The sequence below is a fragment of the Bos mutus genome, chromosome 22, assembly GCF_027580195.1.
Source record: "Bos mutus isolate GX-2022 chromosome 22, NWIPB_WYAK_1.1, whole genome shotgun sequence".
NCBI classification, from domain to species: Eukaryota; Metazoa; Chordata; class Mammalia; order Artiodactyla; family Bovidae; genus Bos; species Bos mutus.
In genome coordinates, this window is record NC_091638.1 from 54,722,328 (window position 1) to 54,749,386 (window position 27,059).

The window sequence follows — 27,059 nt, forward strand, 5'->3', positions numbered from 1 at the left end:
TTCCGCTGGATCATCGAAAAAGCAAGAGAGTTCCAGAAAAACATCTATTTCTGCTTTATTGACTCTGCCAAAGCCTTTGACTGTGTGGATCACAATAAACTGTGGAAAATTCTTCAAGACATGGGCATACCAGACCACCTGACCTGCCACTTGAGAAACCTATATGCAGGTCAGGAAACAACAGTTAGAACTGGACATGGAACAACACACTGGTTCCAAATAGGAAAAGGAGTATGTCAAGGCTGTATATTGTCACCCTGCTTATTTAACTTCTATGCAGAGTACATCATGAGAAACGCTGGGCTGGAAGAAGCACAAGCTGGAATCAAGATTGCCGGGAGAAATATCAATAACCTCAGATATGCAGATGACACTACCCTTATGGCAGAAAGTGAAGAGGAACTCAAAAGCCTCTTGATGAAAGTGAAAGTGGAGAGTGAAAAAGTTGGCTTAAAGCTCAACATTCAGAAAATGAAGATCATGGCATCTAGTCCCATCACTTCATGGCAGATAGATGGGGAAACAGTGGAAACAGTGGTTGACTTTAGTTTTCTGGGCTCCAAAATCACTGCAGATGGTGACTGCAGCCATGAAATTAAAAGATGCTTACTCCTTGGAAGGAAAGTTATGACCAACCTAGATGGCATATTGAAAAGCAGAGACATTACTTTGCCAACAAAGGTCCGTCTAGTCAAGGCTATGGTTTTTCCTGTGGTCATGTATGGATGTGAGAGTTGGACTGTGAAGAGAGCTGAGCACTGAAGAATTGATGCTTTTGAACTGTGGTGTTAGAGAAGACTCTTGAGAGTCCCTTGGACTGCAAGGAGATCCAACCAGTCCATTCTAAAGGAGATCAGTCCTGGGTGTTCATTGGAAGGAATGATGCTGAAGCTGAAACTCCAATACTTTGGCCACCTCATGCGAAGAGTTGACTCATTGGAAAAGACTCTGATGCTGGGAGGGATTGGGGGAAGGAGGAGAAGGGGACGACAGAGGATGAGATGGCTGGATGGCATCACTGACATGATGGATGTGAGTTTAAGTGAATTCCGGGAGTTGGTGATGGACAGGGAGGCCTGGCGTGCTGTGATTCATGGGGTTGCAAAGAACTGGACACGACTGAGCAACTGAACTGAACTGAACTGAAGTTAAAATGTTAAGTTCCCCTTAGACTGCAAGGAGATCAAACCAGTCAATCCTAAAGAAAATAATCCTGAATATTCATTGGAAGGACTGTTGCTGAAGCTCCAATACTTTGGCCACCTAATGTGAAGAGCTGCTTCACTGGAAAAGACCATGATCCTGGGAAAGACTGAAGGCAGGAGGAGAAGGGGACGACAGAGGATGAGATGGTTAGATAGCATCACTGACTCAATTGACATGAATTTGAGCAAACTCCAGATGTGGAGGACAGAGGAGCTTGGCTTGCTACAGTCCATGAAGTTGCAAACAGGTGGACATGATTCAGCAGCTGAACAACACAACAAGTTAAAATGAAGACATTAAATGGGCCCTAATCCAATCTGATTAGAGTCCTTATAAGAAGAGGGAATTTGGACACACAGAGAGACACCAGGGCTATCTAAGCAGAGGAAGGACCCTGTGGGGAAATAGCAAGAAGACAGCCATCTGCAAGCCAAGAAGAGAGGCCAGCATGCCTTGATCTTGGACTTTTAGCTGCCATAACTATGAGAAAACAGGTTTCTGTTGTTGAAGTCCTTCAGTGTGTGGCGTTTGGTTACGGCATCCCTGTAACTGAGCAAGATCCTGCGGGGCCTTCTTGGGGACAGACACCCCTGCCATGCTTCCCTCACCCTTACTTATCAAAAAGCTTTAGTTTCTTAGGCCTTCGCCAAATTCCAAGGAACAGATTCAATCAGAGAAGTAAGAAAAGGCAGCCACAAAGGAAAACAGTCAAGCAAGACAAAATAATAGTTCAGCCATAATACCAAGTCCAAGACCCTTAATTCCTCTTCAAGGGGTCTAGGTGATATCCTGAGCCATACCCTTGGGCTGTTTTGCAGACACTAAAATCTTCTCCAGGTAGAAGAAGCTAACTGCATGTTGACCATCAGTACCCAGACCCCAGGCCACTTGGAACCAGAAGGATGATGAGGTTACCTCCTGAAAAACCATTGTATTATCTCACCACTGTCTAATCAGAAGAATGTCCATGAGCTGGACATTCTACAATCCTCACCCTTAATAAAGACTTTCAAAACTCTTTGCCAAAAGCCACTGAGGAGTTCAGAGCTTTTGAACATGAGCTGCCCGTTCTCCTTTATTTTTGGCACTACATTGAGTGTCTTGCAGGGCTTCCCTAGTGGCTCAGAGGTTAAAGCGTCTGCCTGCAATGAGGGAGACCTGGGTTCGATCCCTGGGTTGGGAAGATCCCCTGGAGAAGGAAATGGCAACCCACTCCAGTATTCTTGCCTGGAGAATCCCGTGGACAGAGGAGTCTGGTGGGCTACAGTCCACAGGGTCTCAAACAGTCGGATATGACTGAGCGACTTCACTTTCCCTTTCACTTTCACTTTGGGTGTCTTGCAATAAAAGCTATACTTGCTTGTATGCAACCTGGTGTCCATAGACTGGCTTATTAACTGTGTGCGGATGAGTGGGGCCAAGCTTGGTTGGATACCAGCCATAACTAACATATCACTTGTTGAGTTTGGGTGTAGTATCAAAGGAGAAGATCTACAATTTTCTGAACAGCTATTAGAATCCTCCTCCCTTTCCCACAACATATCTCTGTGAGGCTGGAATTTCTTCATAGTAACCAAAACATCCTATGGCAACAGACTGAATGCATAAGCAGATGAAAATCCAGCTGTCTTCAATTAAGTCATTAAAGAGACACAAAAACATAAACAATACTACTGTTCTAGGTTTCCTTTTTTTTTAATAGTTATTTTTCATAAAGTATGTTATCATAATGGATTTACTATTGCTATTTTTAAAAGAATTAATACATAAGTATCATTGCTATCTCCATTTTGACTTCAAATATGGTAAATATGGAGAGACAATATTCATGTAATCACAACTCTTGGAGGTCCTCAGTCATTTTTAAGAATGTAAAAGGTCCTGAGACAGAAAGTTTGAGAATGGCTGATTGAGGTCAGTATTTCCCCAATTATGTCAATCAAACATGACTGTCAAGATGATTACTATTCTTTAATCAATCTCATTTTTTCTTAATAGCTTGCTTGATTAAAACTTAAACACATTTATTTTAAAAGGAAAACCAGGGACACTCACCACAAATAAAAAACAACCACAACAGAAAAATTTTAACAGGCTGTCCTGATGTTTAGTGGATTCTATTGCCTGCCCGATACTCTAAGTCCAAAATCTGTTTGCTATCTACCTAGAGTTTAGCCGGGAGAAGGCAATGGCACCCCACTCCAGTACTCTTGCCTGGCAAATCCCATGGATGGAGGAGCCTGGTAGGCTGAAGTCCATGGGGTCGCTAAGAGTCGGATACGACTGAGCGACTTCACTTTCACTTTTCACTTTCACGCATTGGAGAAGGAAATGGCAACCCACTCCAGTGTTCTTGCCTGCAGAGTCCCAGGGACGGGGGAGCCTGATGGGCTGCCGTCTATGGGGTTGCACAGAGTCGGACACGACTGAAGCGACTCAGCAGCAGCAGCAGCAGCTAACGTAGGAGACCCAGGTTCGATCCCTGGTCTGGGAAGATTCCACATGCCTTGGGGCAACTACGCCCATATGCCATAACCACTGAAGCCTGTGGGCCCAGAGCCTGTGCTCTACAGCAAGAGAAGCCACTGCAGTGAGAAGCCCGCACACTGCAACTAGACAGGGTAGTCTGTGCTCACTGCAACTAGAGAAAACCCGTCTGTGGTAAGAAAGACTCAGCACAACCGAAAAATTAAAAATAAAAATAAAAAAGAGCTTACTCTAATGGAAGTACTTGGAAATGCAAAAATATTTCAACCATATCGATGCTGATCATGGTGTTTTTCTTTTTAAATCATGGCGATAATCTGGACACAATCTAAATTTCCAATCTAGAAGGTTAGTTACGTAAGTTACTGGGAAGTCGTTGGTCAGAATATTATGCATCTATCAAAGAAAAATCACATTTCCAGATACTTTTTAATGGCCCAGGAAAATAGCTTAATAACTTGAAGTGAAACATGCAGAGTAGGGAACAGAAATAAAATAAGATCTTGATTTTTATGACCTACAACAAGCAATTTATTATGTTTATCACCTAGAAAAGAAATAATAATGTTTAAAGATGTACTATTTCTCAAACATCAACACTGTGGGGCTTAAGATTTTGGTTCTTCTATGAAATGTCTCTGTTTCCCTGTTTTCTTTAGTAAACATACGTGGAGGAAAACATGTTCAGCTTCTTACTCAGTCATTTTGCTTCTTGAGAACTTATTCTAGTGACTTCCCTGGCGGTCCAGCGGTTAAAATGCAGCAGATCCCAGTTTGCAATCCCTGTAAGCTTGCACATACGTCAGTCAGGAAGAGGGTCTTGCCCAGACTAATGGGCTTACCCATTCTGCAGCTCCCTCACAGCCCCCTCCCCTCAAATGATTATCCCACTGTCTCCTGAGGCTGAAGCTTATTAGTCTGAGAAGCCCCCGTCAGCCTGACTCCACCAAGGGGCAGAGGAGGGAGAGCAGGAGGCCTCATCACATCCCCTCCCTCCTAGTCTTCAGCCTCCCCACTGAAGACCAAAGACCTTCTAGGTACCCCTTGCCCACTTCAGTCTGATCCTTCCTTCCCTGGGCCCACCCTACCCTGTTCCTTTGTCCAGAGTCACCTACAGGGAACAGAGGAAGGACCAGGTCCCCAGGTTTTCCTGGCTCTGCCCCAGCCACTGGCCCACCCCACCCCTATATGGGGCCAATACCTGGGACGGCTCAGCTCCAGGTCCCAAAGGCGGGCCTCCACTTTCCCATCATGTCCCCTCCCTAGAGATGGAAACCAGCCCCCAAAGTCCTTCTCCACGTGTGCATCTCCCCCATCAATGAAACCCATGACATTGATGAGGGACGGCCTCTGAGCCTCACTGATCTGTTTGACAAGTGGGGAAGTGGAGGCTCTCAGAGGGAAGACTGCGTATCTGAGGGCACACAGCAAAAGGTGGCTGAGCCGGGATTTGAACCCAGGCTGCGTGCGTGGCTCTCATCGCTGGTAGATTCTGCTCCCCACGCTCCAGACCCACCACCCCTACCGGCGAGCACTGTGCACTTGTGCAATGTCCTCTTCGAATCAAAAATAAACCGACGCTCAGTTCTGCTGTGCCATCTGCCGCACCAACTCTGCAGCAGGAATACTGGCTTGCTGCAGAGAGGGCACGCTCCCACGGCACGGTCAGAACTGAACAGTGAGATGCCCTGGCTGGGAGCCAGGGAGGGGAGAGGGCCTTGGGGCAGGGTAGGTGGCAGAGGGGCCAGGGCAGGCACAGTCCTCAGCAGATGGTGGGGGGAGAGCTGCGGGCTGTGTATCAGCATTCCACGGTCAATGCTGACCACCACTGAGGCTGGGTATCCTTGGGCAAGCCCTCTGCCCGCCACTGAGTCTCAGTTTCTCCACTACAAGAGGTTGGGTCATTTGATTCTTCTCAGGCTTGACAAGGTCATATTCTATGGCTGCAGGTCTTCCAGACGCTGCCTGCCCATTCCTGGTCCTTTGGGGTCGACAGCAGCCAGCAGGGAGGAGAGAGGATTCTTAGAGAGAGGGACCGGCTGGCCCAAGGTCACGCCATTCCTACCAACATCAACAACCACGATAATAATGTGGTAATCTCAGAGATGACACTCGCAGCCTCACAGGGGTCGGACTGAGGTGGACAAGGGGCACACTGAGAGGGTCTTTGGTCTTCAGCTGAAAGCCGGAAGGCAGGGGATGTGGTAAGCCCTCCTGCCTTCCCTCCTCTGACCCTTGGTGGAGTCGGGCTGATGGGGGCTTCTCAGACAAAGATCCAGCCTCAGGGGACAGTGGGATAATCATTTGAGGAGAGGAGGCTGTGAGGGTAATCTAGAGATGGGCACTCGGACAGCGGTGATTTTCCTAGAGTGATGTGGAAAGCTCATGTCTGAATCCAGTACTGTGTAGCCTCAGATGTTTTGTTCTAATCACCACACATGCCAGGAAGAAAGAACTAAGAGTGAGACTGAAGATCTAGTGAGAGAATGGCGATGGAAGGACATTCACTCACTCACTCCATCTTTCATTTGTCACGTCCTAGACTGGGTGCTGAGGGTACACCAGTGAAGTGCAGCAGCTCTGGAGTTCTGGGGGCCTGGGCTCAAGCCCAGGTCCCAAACGTGCCAGCTGCGTGACACGGGCAAGTGATTCGACCTCTCCTGACCTCTGCTTTGTTGTCTAATGGAGGATTATGGTGAAAGTTGTGTCTGACGCTTTGTGACCCTGTGGACTGTAGCCCACCAGGCTCCTCTGTCCACGGCTACTGGAATGGGTGGTCATTTTCTTCTCCAAAGGTTCTTCCCCACCCAGGCATTGAACTCAGTTCTCCTGTGATGCAGGTGGATTCTTTACTATCTAAGCCACCAGGCTTGTTGGGAGAGTAAGCAGGCACATGTGTCTGTATAGGTGCTCACTATGGGTCAGCTATAAGATGATGGTGAAATCAGCACTGGACACTGGGCAGTGATAGGTGACAGTAATACTATTGTTTTCTTAGCCTGTCTTATCACTTAGGCCAGTTGGTGGTTAAAATAAATAACTATGAGCTCCAGAGGAGTTTAAATTTGCATTTTCCCCTACTTTTCCTTCCTCTGTCTCTCCTTCCCTCCCCTGCCTTCCTTTTTTTTTCTCCCCATCCACCCAAAACCCCGGCCCTTTGCTCTTTGCCAGATTCTGTGCTGGGCACAGGGACATAGAGATGACAAGACTCTGCCCTCACAGAGCTCTCAGGACCCAGGAGGGATTGAGGAGGTAGACCAGGGAATCACATAGCTCAGTGAGGTGGACAAAGGCCAGCATGACAGCAGGGGAGTATGAAACGGGGCACTTGACCTTGCTCAGTGATACTGCAATTAAGGGAAGGGACTGCAAGAGTCAGAAAGGTCAGGTCACCTGCTTCAGGCCTCATTGCAAATAAATGCTTGTCCTGACTCCAAATTTCATGATTTCTGGTATCCTTCCATGTGGTCACAGTCTGTTAACAGCCTCAAGGAAATAATAATAACAATGACTTCTATTGCGAGCTAGGTCTTGGGGAACTCAGCCCAAGGGAGTCTTTCGTGGCTGACTAGCCACAGAGAATAGAGCCTCTGAAGTTTCAATAGTAAGAGCAACTGAAAAGTTGAGACCAACACGAAAGCAATAAATTTCTTCTCAGAATTAAAAGCTAAGCAGATAGTAGAAATGTGACAAGACACTTTACTGACGAATAAGTTGGCATGTAGGGCATTTTACCTTGCTGCAGATGATTTTTTTTTTAAATTTTCTCAGTCATCTCAAGATTAATTTAACTACATAACAATCTCTTTAACTCAGAAATAAATTAGGTCCTAATTCTAAAAATCGTATTTTTGTTTTGTTTGTTTTCAGAAAGCACATTTTTCTCATTTCTCTGAGATTCTTTCTTCTCCAAGATCTGGTGCAATCTGAGATGCAGATCTTTTATCTGTTGGGCTTAAAATCTTCTCCCTTCCAGGACACATTCTAAATGCTCCAGTGAAAGTTAACCAGAATCCAGGTACTGATATACAGAAATTCACTTTACAGAAACCCTTGCAAGACTTAATTCCAGGAACTCAAACTGTCTGGGCATCAACATTACACTGCTGTTCAATTGGCGGGGATCAATGTCACCCCCGAAGTCTACCCAATGAACTGCAGAAGAATTTTAAATAGTAGGAAATCCATGCCGGGTGAGGTCATGGTGAAAGGGAAGGGGAAACGTCCACAGTCGCTCTGGGAGAGAAGGAAGCTGTTAGGCAGAGAGGCCAAGACCTGATGCAGAGCAGAGCACAAACTCCAATCAGGCCAGGCGGCCGGCAGGATGTGACTCAGACTGCTGCTCCGTTGGCTGAAAGGGCGGTCTGGCTTTTCTCGACCCAGGTCAAGCAAGTTTAAGGTTCAGAGAGGACTGAGCTTGGTGGGAATGCCTGTGGACCCTGCGTGCCCCGTCCACTCTCATCTCTGCCTATTTCCCCCTGGACTGAGCAAGACAGCACAGCGTCTCATCGAGCAGACTCCAGCCAGAGGCAGCCGACATGCAAAGTCACCAAGGTGACTATGCAAATACTTTCTATTCTCCCCTCACCCCCACTCATAGCTCCCAAGCAGAGCTCTGACTCCTAATTAGTTCACAGGACAGGAAGTCAAATACCCGATGGAAGAACAGTTAGTGAATTCTGTGGGGAAAGAGGAAACACAGCTCCCTAGAGAAGCAGGTGGTGTGGTTTTAGGACCAGGCAAGGCAGAAGCGAGGGGCTTCCCAGGTGGCTCAGTGGTAAAGAAAGCGCCTGAGGATGGAAGAGAAGCAGGAGCAGAGGGTCTGATCCTTGGGTCAGGAAGATCCCCTAGATGAGGAAATGGCAACCCACCCCAGTATTCTTGCCTGGAGAGTCCTATGGATAGAGGAGCCTGGAGGGTTACAGTTCATATAGGGTCGCAAAGAGTCGGACACAACTGAGCAACTGGGCACCCCAGGCAGAGGCGAATGGATGCCCATATACTGCAGCACAGTAGAGATGCGGCAAGAGGGCCAGCCTCAGCAGCTCAGCTCTGAGGACCTGCATCACCGTGGCTGCCACCTGCAAAGTATGATCCTTAATACCACATCCTTTCCCTTCAATGCTCAGTCCCCACGAGCATCCTCCACGGGCCCAGCTCTGCAGTACGAAGTAGTTTTGAATTTTTGTATAAAGAAACATTCCCCCTAAAACGTGTTTCTATTTTATGTGAGCTTGTATTCAGAAATAGATTTTTCTTTCTTCTTATCAGAAATCAAGAGTTCCAGTTTCTAACCCAGGAACTGGATACAACTGCTCACCATTATGCTGCATTTGAAAAAGAAGAAAATGTATCATAGTTACCTGTTTTGCTTTGTCTAAGGACCCAGCTGGCTGTAGAGGGGGAGTTTTGAGGGCTGGTGCAGAGGGCTGGGTCTGTGAGCGTCCTGGCCATGCGGCCACAGCCACAGCCCAGTTTCCCCACCTGTACTGTGGTGGGGACGCCAGCCTCTGCCTGGCTGCAGGAAGCAAGACATGAGGTCGGGGCTGGGCCGGGCCGGCTCTCTAGGGCCCTCAGCAAATGGAAGCGAAGGAACATTAGCCTTGTTTTTGAACAATGTCACAAAGTTGCATAAGGAGGGTAGCTGCATTTATCGTGGGGCCTGATTCTGGCTTTCTGGAGCAATCCTGTGCAGCGTTCCTACAGCCTGAAAGGGAACACCCTTCCCACAGCCTCAATGCTGGCTGGTGACTCAGAGTACTGTTAAAAGGTGTGGCTGGGAAGCCACTTAGGCATCAGTATGGAACTGGACAGATTTGCCTCCCGTGGAGCTGCTCTGGAAAGGAAAGGGGAAGGGGGCCCTGCCCTCTCCTGCGAGGTGAGTGGGGCACTAGGAAGCAGCTTCCATCAGAAGCCCCTCCCTCCCAACGCGGCTGAACGCAGAGCCTAAAGCACAAGGTGGCCCAGGCTCCCGGGCTGGCGGGGCTGGGGTGGGGTGTGAGCCCCATCGGGGGTGCTCCTCCCTCCGGAATGGGCCCAAAGCACCCCCCACCTGACACTCATATTGGGAGCGCAATATGGAACACGCATGGCCAGGGCGCTGGGTGCTCTACCAAGGCTTGGCCCACCCTCGGGACGACGGATTCTTACGCCCATTTTACAAATGAGGAAGCTGAGGCTGAAAGCCTGTCACACCGCCACCTGGAGGCAGAGCTGGGATTCCAACAGAATGGTCCCAGTGTGCTGAAAACTTTCCGAGACTCCCAAACGGGTGTCTGTGGGGAGCGGGAGAAACGCAACTGCTGGGGCCACGACGGCTCTGGGTGAAGGCGCACGTGTAGGGCAGGTGCCATTTTTTAAAAGGACTTTCTGTGTTGTCTCATTTACGTTTTACGTTCTCTGCAGCGGGAGCTGGTATTTTTACCTCACAGGTGAGGAGGCGGATGTTAAATTGCTTCCCAAGGCCACCCAGACACTGTCCTGACCGTCCCCTCTGCGACCCCTGGACTCCAGCTCCACATCTGTGCAATGGGGACTTGAAGTCACAGCCTCCGAGAAGGTCAGGGTTAACTGAGGGAACGGAAGGGAAACGCTTTAGTGACTGCAAAACGCCGCCCGAATACTAAGGAGTATTATTATTTACTAAAATAGCTTCGTGGGGAGAGTGCAAGCAAGGCTGAGAACGACAAGGTTCTGGATTCAATCCTAGCTTTGGCAGGATGTGTAAGCTGTATTCCTCCTAGAGCTGGAAGCCCCCACGAGCAGGGGCCCTATCTGGTTTGCCTCAGTCTTCCCAGGTCCCAGCTCTAGGTATGGCACAGAAAGAGCCCTTAAAAAATCTTGGCTGGACTAGTCAGGATTAATTCAGGACAGCGGCAGAGGGTGGAAGGGAAGAAAAATAGACTCAAGGGCTGGAGGTGGCCTCAGGGTAATCAGAAAATTGATCTTCCAGGTGGGGTCACTTCTGAGAATAAAAAGGACATTTTTAGTAGTCATGATAAGCCAGGACTGTTCTAGGCCAACCACGACATACGGTCACTCTGTTTGCTGATCATTTCATCTGGTCCCCATGTTGTGAGGGAAACTGAGTCCCAGTAGGAGGCACCAGAACCTGATGCTGGGAAAGACTGAAGGCAAAAGGAGAAGAGGGCTGAGGATGAGACGGTTGGACGGCATCACCGACTCAATGGACATGAACTTGGGCAAACTCCAGGAGGTGGTGATGGACAGGGAGGCCTGGCGTGTTGCAGTCCACGGTGTTGCAAAGAGTCAGACACGACTGAGTGACTGAACAAGAACAACAACAGGAGGCATGGAGCCAGGTAGAACCCAGGGTTCCTGGTACCCTCACGGGTCTGCTCTCAAAAGAGCAGCTAGGAATGGGTGGAGCTTGCTTTTCGGGCCTGCAGCTCACTGGAAGGAATTGGGTGTTCTCCATATAGTCCAAAGTTTCTGTTGGGTAAATATCAACCCTTCTGGGCTGGTTACTAAGGGCCTGAGCAGTTGCTAAGCAGCCACATGACCTCATGGGGGCTATTGTTCAGCAGTCAATAGGCATCCTTGAGTAACATTCTTCTACTCCCAAATCCCAAGGGCTCCTGGGGTTCTCTGTAAAGAAGCCAGAGATTATCAGGCGCAGAAGCAGTTGACAGAACCATGCTTGCTTTCTGGGGTGGGGGTGCACTGCAGCCTCTCAGAGCAGAGCATAGGAAGGCTGGGTACCCAGTGAGAACCCATCAGTAGCTGATACGAGCAGCAGAAACAACACAGGAATAGAGACCTAACCCATGAGCAGCGACTGACCCTCTCTCATCCACCTGAACACACACTGCCTCAGTTTGGTCCCAAAGCAGCCATATGGACGGGAGGGTTGCTATGATCACCCCATTTCAAAATATAGGAAGCCGAGGTCCAGAAAGAAGAAACAGCTGCCCAAAGCCGGCCCCAAACCCTCACCAGGTGTAGGGTACAGAACAGCAGCCACCCAAAGACATCCGTATTCTAACCCCTGAGCCTCTGATTATGTTAGGTTGTGCGGCAAAGGGGAGTGGAGGTTGCAGCTGGCCTGAAGGATGCTCATCGCTGACCTGAAGACCGAGGACAGGCCCATGAGAATCATGGCCGCTTCTAGGAGCTGGAAAATGCGGGGACTCAGATTCTCCACGAGCGCCTGCAGAAGGGAACACAGCCCTTGGTGTTAGCCCTGTAGACTTGCATCAGACTCCTGACTTAGATGTGCTCAGTCGCTCAGTTGTCTCTGACTCTGCCACCCAATGGACTGTAGCCCACCAGGCTCCTCTGTCCATGGGCTATCCCAGGCAAGAATATTGGAGTGGGTTGCCATGCCCTCCCCTAGGAGGGAGGGATCGACCCCGGATCTCTTGCATCTCCTGCATCAGTATGTGGATTCTTGATCGCTGAACCAAAGGGGAAGCCCTTGACTTAGAGAGCTAGCTGGTACATGTTAAGCTACTTGGTTTGTGAGAATTTGTCACAGCACCGACAGGAAACTACGCACGAGGGACAGAAGTCCGCAAGGTCTGAGCCAAAAGGGGGCTTTGGAGGTGGTTCAACTAACTTAGAGTTAAGGAAATGAGAGGCCCAGAGAAATGAAGTGATTTGGTCAGGGTCACAAAGCAGGTGACACATAACGACAGAGACCTGCTGGGGACCAGCCCCAGCTGATCCAGGGTATTCGAAGGAGAGACGGCCTAGGCGACTATTTATATGCTAATTAGAGATATAGAGAACAATAGAATGAGGATAGCTCAGTAGGAAAATTCAGTGGAGAAAAGAAGCTGAGTAGCTTGGTTTACGCGGGAGACCAATAAAACTTCAAGACAAGAAGTTTGCACCACTTACGTAGGCCGCAGGCGCCCTCTCGAATAGCGGAAGGTGCCTCACCCTAGACACCTTCTCGAGTGGGTCTTAGAAGCCCAGGCATAATTAGTAAGCGTGGTGGGTTCCGCGCTCCAGATGGAGACTCAGCTGGAAGTTAAAGGGAAGAATGACATGGGGAGACCAAGCGCTGGTGAACAAGGCCCGTAGCTTTATTTTTAACAGGGGCTTTTATACCCTAAGTTACACACAGAGGATAATAGGGGATGCAAAGTCAGCAGTCTTTGATTCTTATCAAAAACCAAGGTTTCTTTCCTGCAAATTTATCGTATACAAATGGTTTAGGTGATTTACATCATCTTCTGGCCAGAAGGCCTACTAACATTTTATGACTTTTGACAAGGACTTATCAACAAAGACTTATTTTCTCTAAGAGTAATTATTTTAAGGTTTGGCACCATCTTCCAAAGATAAAATTGCATTCCTATAGGGCGGATGTGTAATGGGTTTACAACAAAGGAAAGAATTTATTACCTTAAGGGTCTAAAGTTACTAACACCAAGGCCACTACTTATTTTTTACTATATACCAACTATTAATTAATACACATTCAAGGATACAATTCAGGGGATGTGAAAACTTGGCAACAAGCATTGACTCATCAATGAAATCCTTTACTAGTTTATTCTGACAGTTTTTAACTCTCTGAGAGGCTCTAAGCTATTTGAATATCTTAAGCTTCCCGTGCCTCTGGAGGCTAGGAGACTGTAAACAATCGTATGCATAGCTGCAGGAGTCCAGGTAAACTTGTCAGGCGAGTTAGAGAGCCATCTGAGGGGTTTGGATTTAAACACTCCTAATTGCCCAGGAACTTTATTAATTGGAGCTGTAAGTTAACTCTTTGACAGAGAGAGAGTGAGATGGTGGTAGGGGACAGCCCCTAGTAAAGTCAGAGGTGAGAGCACAAAACAATAAAGTAGGCAGACTCTGGTTTTTTGGGGGAAAATGCTCGAGAATATCCGGGCGGACTCCTGAGGCTCGATCCCGCCTTTGCGTATGCCGAGCCTCCTTCCTCATGACCTTTGTCATGAGCAGAATGCCTCACCGGCTCCCCGCAGAGACCTGCAGGTGTGCTCAGCCCTCCTCAAGGCTCCTGACACTGTCCACCGAGGGGCCTGTGTTCCAGACAGCTTCTCTGCTGATTCTCTACTACCAGTCTCACTGGAACCCTGGACCTCAAACCCCGTCCCCTTTGTCTCTCTCAGCCAGAGGCAGGTGGGTGGCCCGTTTTATGACAAGCAGGAGCCGCTTTCCTCCTGTGTAGGAGGTGGTGGCCTGGAGTCAGCACTCACAGCCCACAGTCTCGGAGCCTCAGTTTCCTCATCTGAAAATGGACACAGCCCTCCTCTGCATCAGCTGGAGGGAACACAGAGCAGAAGGTCAAAGGAAAAGCCTGTGGCACATGCCTGGCATGCAGGTGGCACTCAGTGCCTGTTCCATCCTTTTTCTCAGTCAAGCCCAGGCCTGCCCTGGGTCCCCCACAGCCACTGGCTCTAAAGCCTTTGGAATTCCAGGGCCTCCTTCCCAGAAGAGCCTCATCTCTGCCTGGCACACAGAAGGTACTCAATGAATGCTGGTGGAATGGACCCCAGGACTGGGGTCCATTGAATGTTCCTCTTTCTCTGTTTTGCCTAACAGGCCCCGTATGTTTCCATCAAGCTCCAGCTCACATGCCCCCTCCTCCAGGCAGCCTTCCTTGATCCCAGGGTGCAAGGTCATGCTGTACTCTTTGTGCTGGGTTTTCAGCTTCCCTGTGGTACTGTGGGTTTCATGTTTAGGGCTCAAGCATGCTATTAGACACCTCCGGGCTCCAGTCCTGGCCTTGCCTGTGTGGTTCTAGGGTACTTACGCCTCCTTTCTGAGTGGTTTCTCCTCTGATCAGTGGGAATAATGACAGCACCTCCATCACTGGGTTGTCAGGAGGAGCACAGGAACTGCTGCATGGAAAGGGTATAGCATAGCAATGGCACTGAGCGGGCTTGCAGTAAGTGGCTGTGTTTTCAGGAGAAAGGTTATCATTCTAGATGCTTCCTAGGGTAAAATTGAGGTCCCCAGGGCAGGGGCGTGTCTGATTTATCTCTGATAGACCTCAGATCTTTACCGAGTACCTACCCTGTGCCCAGCTCTCCTCTAGACCTGGGAGGACAGAGGGGAACAAGGCCCTGCCCCCTTGAGCTGACTTTTCAGTGGTGGGGGAGGCAGACATGATACAATCTGCCCAAGTGAAAATAGAAGGTACCAGGGGCTCCTGTGATGGTCCAGTGGTTAAGAGTCTACCTTGTAATGCAGGGGACAATGGCTCAGTGCCTGGTCCAGGAAGATCCCACATGCCTTGGAGGAGAGCAGCTAAGCCTGCGTGCCACAAATACCGAGCCCACGTGCTGCAGCTACTGACACCCGAGCGCCCTAGAGTCCATGCTTGGCAACAAGAGAAGCCTGCACACCACAGCCAGAGAGTTGCCTCCATTCGCTGCAACTAGAGAGAGCCCGTGCACAGCAACACAAATCCAGGGCAGCCAATAAATAAAGTTATGAAAACATTTAAAACCAGAATATACCAGGCAGGGGCAGGGAGTCATTGCAAATGATGCCTGGAGACACAGCAAGGGGCAGGGAGAGATGGGAGACCCTCTGCTTTGGGTAAGGGGCCGAGGAAGGCCTCTCTAAGAAGGACATATTTAAGCCCCTATCAGAGTAAAGGGAGTAGAGTGAGCCACGTAAACGCATTCCTGGAGAGGGGACAGAAAGGGCAAAATCCCCAGTGAGAAGAGTATGTGTCTGGTGTGTTTGAGAAACAGCAAGTAGGCCACGTAGTGTGTGCTCAGAACACATATACACAACTGACATGTTACCACATTATTTCTACCATTTTACAGAAAATATTTAGTTGTGCCCATTTATTTATTCTTTCCTATTAATCAGAAACTCATATTCAGTGAGCCTCTTCCAAGTATTATTAGGTCATAGCAATCCTTTGGGGTGGGTACAATTGTCCCTCTTTTTGTGCAAAGCTAAGGCTCAGAGAGGTAATGTGCTTTGCCTAAGGTCACACAGCAGGTAGGTTAAGTCAGGATTTGAACCCAGGACTGTGTGATATTTCAGTTCTGGCTTTTTCTCCCAGGATAGGCTTGGGAGGTGCTCACGCTCCCTGATTCCTGCTGCCCCACCATGAGTTACTCCCAGCCCCAGAGGGTGCCTCCCTTCTTCATTCCTTGGTAGCATATCTATAAACAGTCTCCAGTCTGGGTCTCTGTTCTGAGACCCAGGGGTGAGCGTGTAGAGTTGCCCCTGGGATGGCCACTGTGGCCTCGGGAAGGCACTCCCAGGGCCTAAGATGCTGGAGGGTAGGCAGACCCTTGGGGAGCGTGGATTTCTAAGAAGTAGACCAGGAAAGTCAAGTCACAGATGCTCCACAGGCTCAGTCCCGGTCTCTCAAAGCCAGGGCAGCCTCTGGGTGCCTGGATGAGGCTGGATTCCCAGGGAGGTTGTGCCTCAGTGATGCAAGGGAAGGAGACAGAACTTTCTAATAGAAGAGCTGACGGAAGGAGATGGCAGAGAGATCCCAGGGCAGGGCTCCAGGACAGACCAGGCTGCAGGGTGAGGCACAGAGTGGCCGTGGAGGGTACAGGATTCACAGAGGACAGGGCCCAGTCCTGGCGTCAACTTCACAGCGAGGGAAGAGAATGGATTGGGCACTGAGGTGGGTACCACAGGGCACAGTCACCAAGGGCTGCATCTAGAGCAGGGCGAGCAGTCAGAAGTCACTGGAACAAATGTTGTATGTGTGTGTTCAGTCACTCAGTCGTGTCCGACTCCTTGTGGCCCCATGGACTACAACACACCAGGCATCCCTGTTCTTCACCATCTCCCGGAGTTTGCTCAAATTCACGTCCACTGAATCGGTGATGCCATCCAACATCTCATCCTCTGTCGCCCCCTTCTCCTCCTGCCTTCAATCTTTCCCAAGAAGTGTTGTATCAGAGGGCAATGTTCTGTACCATTATTCTGCTTTTATCCTTCCCCCTGCCATCATTTATCTCAGTCAGTGGCAGAGCAGGGACTCGAACTCTGATCTGCGTGAGTGCGAAGCTCAGGCTGTTTATATGCTATCCTGACAAGAAGCAGCGGGTGGGTCACGGTGGTGAAAGGGTCAAGGTGCCTGGGGAGGAAGTGCTGTCAGGTGGCCAGCAGCAGGACTAGCAATGCCCCGAAGCTGGGGGTGTGGCCGGTGCCGCTGGCTGAAGACACTACTGTGAAGGCAGCATGGCAAGGGAGTAAGTAATCCGCGGACATTTCCCCCGTATTCGGAAGTAAGGCAGTACCAGCAAGGAAGGACAGAATCCTAATCGGCTACTCGGCAGAATGAAGTGGGCTGCCTGGCACGGTGATGCCTGTGGGGTCTCCTCGGGGTCAGGCAGCCTGGATTGCCCTAGGAAATTGCTCATTCCTGACTCTCAGACTGTGGGACTTTGACGGGGCTCCCAGGATGGGTGTGAATCCCAGCCTGGGCCAGACAAAGCTTTGCAGTCCCCACCTGGTGAGCAGTCTGTGGATGTGTGCGTGACCTGTGAGCCACCGGAGTGTCAGTCTTAAGACTCTGTAAGCTACAGGGAGTGCTCTTTTTCTCTTGGGATGGCTGACCTGAAGCTGCTGGGGGCCACCCGTGCCGCCACAGAAGGAGAGAATGCCTAAGGGTGCAGCCCAAACAGGGAGAAGCAGAAAAGAGAGATGGAGAGAGAGGAAGATAATAAGTTCTGCTGACATTGTATCACCCCCTGGATCCAGCTGTACCTGAAGCCTATTGCCCTAGGACTCCTTAGTTACACGTCAGTAAATTCCTTTTTAGACCGGCCAGTTTGAGTCACTTTCTATAAAAAGGCTCTTGACTTACATAGCTTTAACTTCCTGGGAACAAAAAAGAGAGAATGGAACTCAGAAGAAAAAAGGAGAAAGATGGGTGAGGGGAAGAAGGAGTGAGAATTGCTGTTTCATGGTATAGAATTTGAGTGTTGCAAGATGAAAAGATTCTAGAGGTCTGTTCCACAAGCATGTGAAAAAACTTAACACTGCTGAACAGTTTTTCCAGTGGTCATGTACGGATGTGAGAGCTGGGCCAGAAAGGAGGCTGAACGCTGAAGAATGGATGCTTCGGAACTGTGGTGTTGGAGAAGACTCTTGAGAGTCCCTTGGACTGCAAGGAGATGAAACCAGTCCATCCTAAAGGAAATCAATACTGAATATTCATTGGAAGGACTGATGCTGAATCTGAAGCTCCAATACTTTGGCCTCCTGATGTGAAGAGCTGATTCATTGAGAAAGACCCTGATGCTGGGAAGGACTGAAGGCAGGAGGAGAAGGGGACGACAGAGGATGTGATGGTTGGATGGCACCACAGACTCAAAATGGGCATGAATCTGGGCAAACTGCAGGAGATAGTGAAGGACAGGGAAGCCTAGCATGCTGCAGTTCATGGGGTCGCAGAGTCAGACATGACTGACAACAACAGAAGGGTATGCTTAAAAATGACTGAGGGAGTAAAATTTTAAAAACTAGCATGTAAAAAACACGGGTGAGGGGAGACCGGAGAACAGAGGGGAGGAAAGGGAGGCAGGAGAGGAGAGGGCAAGAGAGGAAAGAGGAGAGTGACAGAAGGTGGCCCTGCAGCCCCCAGGAGTGAGGCCAGCTGCTCCTGCCACCTACTCCGCTATTTTTATACCGCACGGCTCTCAAGGTAACTTCACACCTGTTATGCCTGTCCTTCAAATCCTACTTCGTTTTCCAACATTTTAGAAACCCCTTCCTTCCCCGAGAAACTCTACCTGCTTCACTGAATTCCTTATTTTTTTGAAACGCGTGTATTCCTGGGAGGGGTAACAAGCAGAACTACGGGTATGGGTTTCCCTGGCGGCTCAGTGGTTGAAGAATCCGCCTGCCAATGTAGGAGATGTGGATTCTATCCCCGGGTCGGGAGGAGGAGGAAACAGCAACCCCCTCTAGTATTCTTGCTAGCATAATTCCGTTGACAAAGGAGCCTGGAGGGCTAAGGTCCAGGGGTTGCAAACAGTCAGACACAACGACTGAGAATGCACACACGCGAATGCTGGTAACCTCTGGGGCCCCGCCGTTTCTGTTCATGAAGCACTTTCACACTTGACGTCTTGTGGAGGCCTCTCAGACACCGGTGAGGCAGTCAGGGATGCTATCAGCCCATTTTATAGATGAGTAGATCTAGTGTGAGGACATGCAGCGGGGTGCTGGGTTTGCATCTGGGTCCTCTGGCTTCCAGTCCTGCCCTCTGAGACGTGGCAGGGCGGGGGAGGGGGGACACGGGGGACCCGGGTGGGGCGGGTTGGAAGCTTGGAGCTCATCTGCAGACCTCATCGACTTCTCAAGGTTCACTCTGGGCTTGATTAGGAAGAACCTCCGAGGAGGCACAAGACCCACAGGTGACGTCCCCGTGAGTGTTCCCTCATGGGGAGCTCAGGAGTCCTGGGTATTCCATTTCCAAAGCAAAATGATTTAAAGATGCAGCAGGCAGTTCAAATGCAGGCAGGAACTGCTTAACATTCTTCCTTTCAAGTTTCCGTGCTGGGCGATTTGGTTTCCGTCTGGGGAGGAGTGAAGTTGCTCCTGCTTAAAGGCACTGCTGATAACGACAATGCTGTCCTCTTGCAAGGCTTTGATCACTGGGTGCATTTGACTCTCACTTCCCAAACCTGAACAGCTGGTCCAGGCCCTTTCACATTCAGCAGGCAATTAAATTTTCACAAAAAGAAGGTGAAACTCCAGGGATAATGAGATGAGAGCAAAGCAAAGGCAGCAGCTGGGCTTCTGAACAAACCAGGGGAAAAGCGCGATGTGGTGGACACCTCTCTAACGAGGGGTCGCAGACAGGCCAGGGTGGGGCGCTGTGGGACCCTTGGTGGGGACACGCCAAGCTTCTGACACGGCTGTGGACAGCCAGGACCTGCCCTCGGAGGAGGGACACGGCTCAGCAGGTGCCAAGGCAGAGGCTGACAACTTGTGCTGTCTCACTGAGGCTCACTCCCTGATGCATTCAGAATAAAAAGGAACCTCCCCACGGCCTTATAGCTGAGAAGACCCTTAAATGCCCCATGGGCCCAGGTGAGCCCCATGCTTCTTTTCTCCTCCTCCAGTCTCAGGAGATGGCTCCCAAGGCTGGTCGACCAGCTGCCTGCCACCCACCACAGGCTCACAGCCAGCCCCCTGCCCCAGCCTGTCTGCAGACCGTACCTCTCACCCGTCTCCCTTACATGGTCACCCTCCTCAACATGCCATGGTCATCCACCATCACTGCTGGCCTGAATGAATGTCATACCCTTGGCCTGGCCTCTGGCCTCCACTATCACCCCTTAAGATCAATCCACTCTCCAACAGAAGAATCTTCTGGAAGCTGGATCCCACGGCAGGAAGCTTTGGTCCTTTAATGGCTCTCCTGCAGTTACGATGATGTCCAAACTCCACACACGTCCTGCTGGCCCCCTACCCGCCCTCCTCACATCAGCATCTCCTACTTGGGCTCCAGTCACCCTGGCCTTCCTTCAGTGTTCCCAGGGCATGACACTGGGTCTCACCTCAGGGCCTTTGCATACCCTGCTCCCTTTGCCTGCACCCCTCATGCCCTGTTTTATTCCCAACAAATCCTTCTGATCATCTAGGTCACCACTGTGGAATGCTCTTCCCCGACCCTCTCATCAGAAGCCACTCTCAATATGCTCACGTAGCCCTGGGTTGGTACATGACCTCATGGAGCAGAGCCCCATGTCAAGCTAATAGCATCCACCTGTTGCCCTAGAAAAATGCTTCTATTAATAGCTTGCTTAAGCAGCAGTACTTGGGGGGCCTCTTTGTTACAGTAGCACTGCCTTTATTGCACTAATACATACTTTTGAGGCAGTAGGTGGTCCGGGAAAGGGAAGTGACTGGTTTCAAGGTCACACAGACCCCTGTGATTTCTACTGCTCCTCCTCTCTCACTTGGGCTTAGCCACCGGGTCCTGACAACTGGAATTCTGGAAGCCTTCTGAATCCATTCTTGCTTCTGTGCCACCTCAGCTGTATCTCTGATTCAGTTCCTCCAATGGTTACTACAACAGCCTCCCCCCAAATCAAAAGCCTCCCCATAGGTGGGTTCCCCTGAAACCTGGCCATTACTTTGCTGGGTGTATTGTCTTGCTAAACTCAGAAGGATGGTGTAATGTCCAGACTTACACAAAACTCTCTGCCAGCTCCCTGGTTGCCTGAGGACAAGGTCCAGCGTCCCGCGACATTCACTATTGATTCCAGTGCTCTTCTCCAGCCTTCAGCCCATCAGGGTAGTAATAAGTCAGGCAGACTCAGCTTCAAATCTTGGCCTAACCCATTCCTAACTGGTAACTTGGGCAAGTGACTTCGTCAAATGTAAGGCAGTGATTAAGAGAATGGGATCTGAGGTCAGACTGCCTGGGAGTCCTGCAGACCAGCTGTGTGACTTTGGGAAAGTGAGTGAACATCTCTGTGCCTTTTCTTCCCCCTTCCCTCATTTCATCCACTCGTCCTTCCCCCCAACCACCCACTCACCTGTCTGTCTACCCATCCATCTTCCCATCTGTCCACCCACCCTTCCATCTGTATCTGTCCAGTCACTGCATCTGTCCACCCATTGGCCAACTGTTTGCCCATCAGGCCATCTGTTCACTGCTTAACTGTCTGTGGGCTCACCGCCACGCCCCCATTTGTCTACCCATCTGTCCACCAATCCCTCTTATCCATCCACCCACCCGCCCACTCATCTGTCCGTCCACCTACCACATCCATCCATCTACTTGCTTCTTCATCTCTGTACCCGCCTACACATCCATCCATCCATCCATCCATCCATCCACCCACCCGCCCACTCATCTCTCTGTCCACCTACTACGCCCATACGTCCACTTTCTTCTTCATCTGTGCACCCATCTGCCTATCCATCCACCCACCTGTTGGTTCATCCAAAAGCCCATCATCCGTTATCTGTCAACACCTACTGCTCACCTGCAGTCCAATGGCTGAACCAAGTTAAAACAGATGACATCAGAGGCTGGGGGTAAGAGCTAACACTCATGCTTGTATCCCAGGTCCGTGCTAATAGGGGCAGGGCACCACCCATAACCAGTGGTTTCTGTCCACCATGCCAGTGGTTTGGGGGCCCATCTGATCCAACACCCCTTTTACTATCTAGAAAGCAAATTCACAACTAATACGACCTAGCAATATATGTAATTAAAGGGCCTATAATGCCCCAACTGCAAATACAGGGGAGAAAAGAAAGGAAAATCATGTGTGCATGTCCACATCACAATGCCTCGCTGTGACGGCTCCAGAAGATATGATGATGCCATCGGACAATGGATCCTACTGGGCATGAAGGTTTGGAAGAGAAGACACCATCCATTCAACCGAGAGTTGCCAACTCTTTTCTTCATGTTGGGCATTTTGAAGTGAGGGCTAAATAAATTCATATGTATATGTATATACATATACATACACACGCTGAATCACTGGAAATGTGACAGCTACTAGCAGCTACTGTGGGGCTATTCTATCAGCACCAAAATATCTTAAAACTACAGGTGACACTGCTGGTCCTGGGTTTTAAACTGGGGACGCAGCTCTTAGTGGAGTTCTAAATAAAATCAAGTACAGGTTTGCCCTGATTTACATGGTGAGTTTGCTGCAAATTCCCTTATGTATCAAGTGTCAATACGTAACACAGAGTTCAGTTCTGCGCTTACATACAAACGAACAGGATCTTCAGCAACATCAACATTCAATGAGAAACCACTGTCAGACACAGGACAGGCCCACGTGCATAGCGGGGTCGCTACATCCTGATGGTCGTTGATCAGTTGCTAAGTCATGTCTGACTCTGTGACTCCATGGACCGCAGCACTCCAGGCTTCCTTGTCCTTCACCATCTTCTGGAGGGAGTTTGCTCAAATTCATGTCCACTGAGTTGGTAATGCTATCTAACCATCTCAACCTCTGCCACCCCCTTCTCCTTTTGCCTGCAGTCTTTCCCAGGACCAGAGTCTTTTCCAATGAGATGGCTCTTTGCATCAGGTGGCCAAAGTATTGGCGGTTAGCTTCAGTCCTTCAGTGAATATTTCGGGTTGATTTCCTTTAGGACTGATTTGATCACCTTGCAGTCCAAGGGACTCTAAAGAATGTTCTCCAGTATCACAGCTCAAAAACATCAATTCTTCAGTGCTCAGCCTGCTTTATGGTCCAACTCTCACATTGGTATATGACTACTGGAAAAACCAGAGCTTTGACTACATGGACGTTTGTCGGCAAAGTGATGTCTCTGCTTTTTAATATGCTGTCCAGGTTTGTCATAGCTGTCCTCGCTCATAAATGCCAGCAGGGCCCGGCCACTGTGACAACCCCGAATGCTCGCCATTGGCAGCCAGACCTGGCCCCTTCCTTTCAGAGTCGGGTCTTCTGGAGCCAGTGCCTCCTACCAGCCAGAGTTGGCGAGGGCCAGGGACCCAAGGCATACGCTGCAACCCATGAGGCTCCATCTTAGCCACAGCTGATCAAAGCCCAGAAGCACTAAATGCCCTTTTGGAATGAATGGGCTATATGTCACAGTAAGAGGAGTTTTGTAACTGGAAGTGCTAAAACCAAAGCCTCACCTGGGTGACCTGAGGGAATTCTACTGGCCTCTCCAAGCCTTGGTTTCTGGAATAACTAAATCAAAATAATAACATCTCTTGTGCTGGGAGGAGGCCAAATAAAACCTGTATTTGCTGATCCTGACTCTGTTCACACTGACAGGAGGGACACAGGTTGAGAGAGGGCTCGCCAGCCAGGTTTTAGGCAATCAGCCTTTGTATGCTCAGTTGTGTCCACCTCTTTGAGAACCCATGCAGCCCGGCAGGCTCCCCTGTCCATGGGATTGAGAATCCATGGACTGCAGCCTGGCAGGCTCCCTTGTCCATGGGATTTCCCAGACAAGAATACCGGAGTGGGTTGCCATTTTCTTCTCCAGGGGATCTTCCCCACCCAGGGATCTAACCTGCATATCTTGCATCTCCTGCATTGGCAGGGGGGATTCTTTACCACTGAGCCACCTGGGAAGCCCTTTGGCCATCTGAGGGCACCCCTGGCCTTGGGCAAGAGGCATGACTTCTCTGAGTCTCTGTTTTCTCTTCTATAAAATGGAGATGATAACAAGATCTGCCTCACAAGATAGTTGTGAGATTTTCATGAGAAAATTCACGCAAAGGGCTTTGCAGAGGTGCTTCAGCCAGCGCAGGTTCTCAAGAAATGTGAGCTCCAGCATTGCTGTCACTCCTATTAATGATGACCATAAGCATGAGGAATATGTGCTGGGCTTGGGAATGGGATATGGTGATGGAAACAAGGACAGTGGGCGCTCCCTGCAGGCCAGGACTGTGCTTTATTCACAGCGCCTAGCAGGTGCTCAGGGAATTGTGAATGGCTCCCGGGTGCAGGCAGAGTATCACTGAGTGGTCCTTGGTACCCAGAGGGTCGTGGAGATGGAGGGGCATGGTGTGATGGAGGCGGCATGGACTTCCTGAGAAGCCTTTCTGAGAAGGGCTGGGACAGTATCTCCTGTTTGACCAACTCCCAAAATTAGGCAAGTAGAAAGCTTGGGGAAGAGATCGTTTATTGCCAAAGCCAGGCTCTGTCCCTCAAGGAAGTAAGGAGAATCAAGAGGGTGGGCTGGTCCTTTCCAGGGGAGGCCCAAGGCCCAAGTCATGCCCCTGACTCCACGGCGGGCCCTCGCAGCGTCAGGGTTAGAGCTGCTGCTGAATGAGGGGCAGCCCTTTGCTTCTGCTCACCCCTCAAGGGGGAGACTCGGGAGGGTGGCTGGGGTATTCCTGGACCAGGATACCAGAGCTAAGTCAGCTCCCACCTTTCTGCTGCCCACATATTCCAAAGACACGTGGGGCTGAGCGGAGCTGCTGAAAGCAGGCCTGGACTTTGAGGCCCTGGCGGGATCAGGGATTGGGTGGCCTGTGCTGTGAGAAGCCACATATCTGACATTCAGAGAGAGAAAAATCTCCTGGAAAACCTCCCACAGAAAACCTAAATACTCCAAGATCTAAACAGACACAGGTTCACGTGGCTGGAGCTCAGGGAAAGTTTGCTTCCCACACTTCGGCTCTGATTGTTGAACAGTCATTTTACTAGCAGCTATTTTTGACTCTCTGCTTCAGAAATGTCCTTTTGAGAAAGAGGCTTGGAGCCATTGCCTCCTGCTCAGTTTGAGCACCACACGTGAATTCTTGGATAAGGTCAGACAACATCCCCTAAGAGTAGCTCCAGTGATGCTCAGAATGCCCAACTCTAAAACCATCTCCTTCCATTCGCACTCATGTGAGCCACTCAGTTGTGTCTAAGTCTTCCCAACCCCATGGACTGCAGCCCGCCAGGCTACTCTGACAATGAAATTCTCCAGGCCAAGAGTACTGGAGAGGGTTGCCATTTTCTTCTCCTAGGGGTCTTCCTGACCCAGGGATCATATCCGGGTCTCCTGTATTGCAGGTGGAGTCTCTACCATTTGAGCCACCAGGGAAGCCCTTCCATTCACATGGTTCCCACTATTTAGAATGAGGTGTGTAGACTTGGTTTTCTATTTTCCCTGTCTTGTTTTGGTTTGAACAGCAGACAGACAAGCTAAGAACCTACCAACTGACCAGTGTCAGGGAAAGAGAAAGAGAGGAGAGAGCCTTGCCATCAGCAGGAAACAACAGTCAGGCCAACTACAGCCACATGCTGGTAGTCACAGCGCCTCCCTGTTTCGACTGTGCCTCCGGTTAACTCTCTTTTTCCAGATGAGGAAACCCAGGCTCAGAGAGGTGACCGGAGCTGCTGAGCTCACATTCCAGGGATGTTAAAGAGCCGGGCATCACATCCTTACGTGGCTCCAAAGCCCACACTCCACCTGGGAGTGATGGTGACAAAGCTGACCAACAGTGGACACAGCAGCTGCTCTTTACTGAGCACCTCACATGGGCAAGGCACTGGCCTGCTGTACAGGTGATGCAGTTTAATCGGCTCCACGCATCACTCACATCCCCCTGGGAACTATGCAGCCTATTTTGTAGGTGAGGGGACATAAGCTTAGAGAGATGAAGTGAATCACCCTGAGTCCCAACAGGGAAGTGGTAGAAATAGGAGTTGATTCCTTTCCTCTTCCAAAGAGTGGTACAGATGCTTTTAAACACGACCCTGACGATCAGTTTTTCTTATTTCAGTTGTTATGGATTATTTGCATGAACCAGAAACAAAACTTAACTAGAACGTAAACACTGACCTCCTGGAAAGAGGAAGAGAAAGAAAGGATAGAGATTATTATTCTGTATTATTCCTTATGACAAAACTAAGAATGATATTTAACAGAAACAGACATATGGACATAGAGAACCGACTTGCGGTTGCCAGGGTGGATAGGGTGGGGAAGGGATGGATTGGGAGTTTGGGATTAGCAGATGCAAACTAGTATATAGAGGATGGATAAACCTCAAGGTCCCACTGTATACCTAAGGAACTATATTCAATATCCTGTAGTAAACCATAATGGAAAGCCATAATGGAGAAGTTTTATATATAACAGAATTACTTTGCTGTAGAGTAGAAATGAACACATTGCAAATTCACTATGCATGTGTGCTCAGTTGCTTCAGTCATGTCCCACTCTTTGTGATCCTATGGCTCCTCTGTCTGTGGGATTCTCCAGGCAAGAATACAAGAGTAGGTTGTCATGCCCTCAATCCAGGAGATCTTCCCAACCCAGGGATCAAACCTGCATCTCTGGTGTCTTTTGCCTTGCAGGAGGATTCTTTACTGCTGAGCCACCAAGGAAGCCCCCAAATTAACTATACTGAAAAAAAGAAAAGAGAAAAAAATAAATGATGAAAGTGAGAGAGTTCAAGGAAAAATGTTAAGCTGAGCCTTTCAGAGCATTGTGCAGTGTCTGAGCAAGAAGAGACTCAGGCTCAGCCCTTGGGGGTGACAGTGGAGGAGGAAAGACCCAAGAAACGAAGGGTCCTGGGGAGGATCAGCAACTCCAGGCCTCTGGGGTTCACAGCACACACTCCTCTTTACAATCCCTGGGGCTGCCTTTACCTATGGACTCTATTTTACAATCTGGGACCCTGGGCTGGCCAAGAGACTTTGGGGAAATTTCCAAGCATGAAAAGAGAGAAACTAAAATTGGGAAGGTGAACTAGCGGCCAGGAGGGAGGGTGCATTTTAATTTTACGGCTCATTTGAGACACAGGAATCATGTCTAAGATATAGCCTAACCCAACACATTGCCCCTGGGACACCTGCCATTTACTTTGCCTGGTACCTAAACTCTTCCCTTTATTTCAGGAGCTGCCCATCTTGTGACTCAGAACCCACCATCATACTCAAGAAGCTGAAAATGCCTGTGGATGGCTCCCCCGCCTCTGC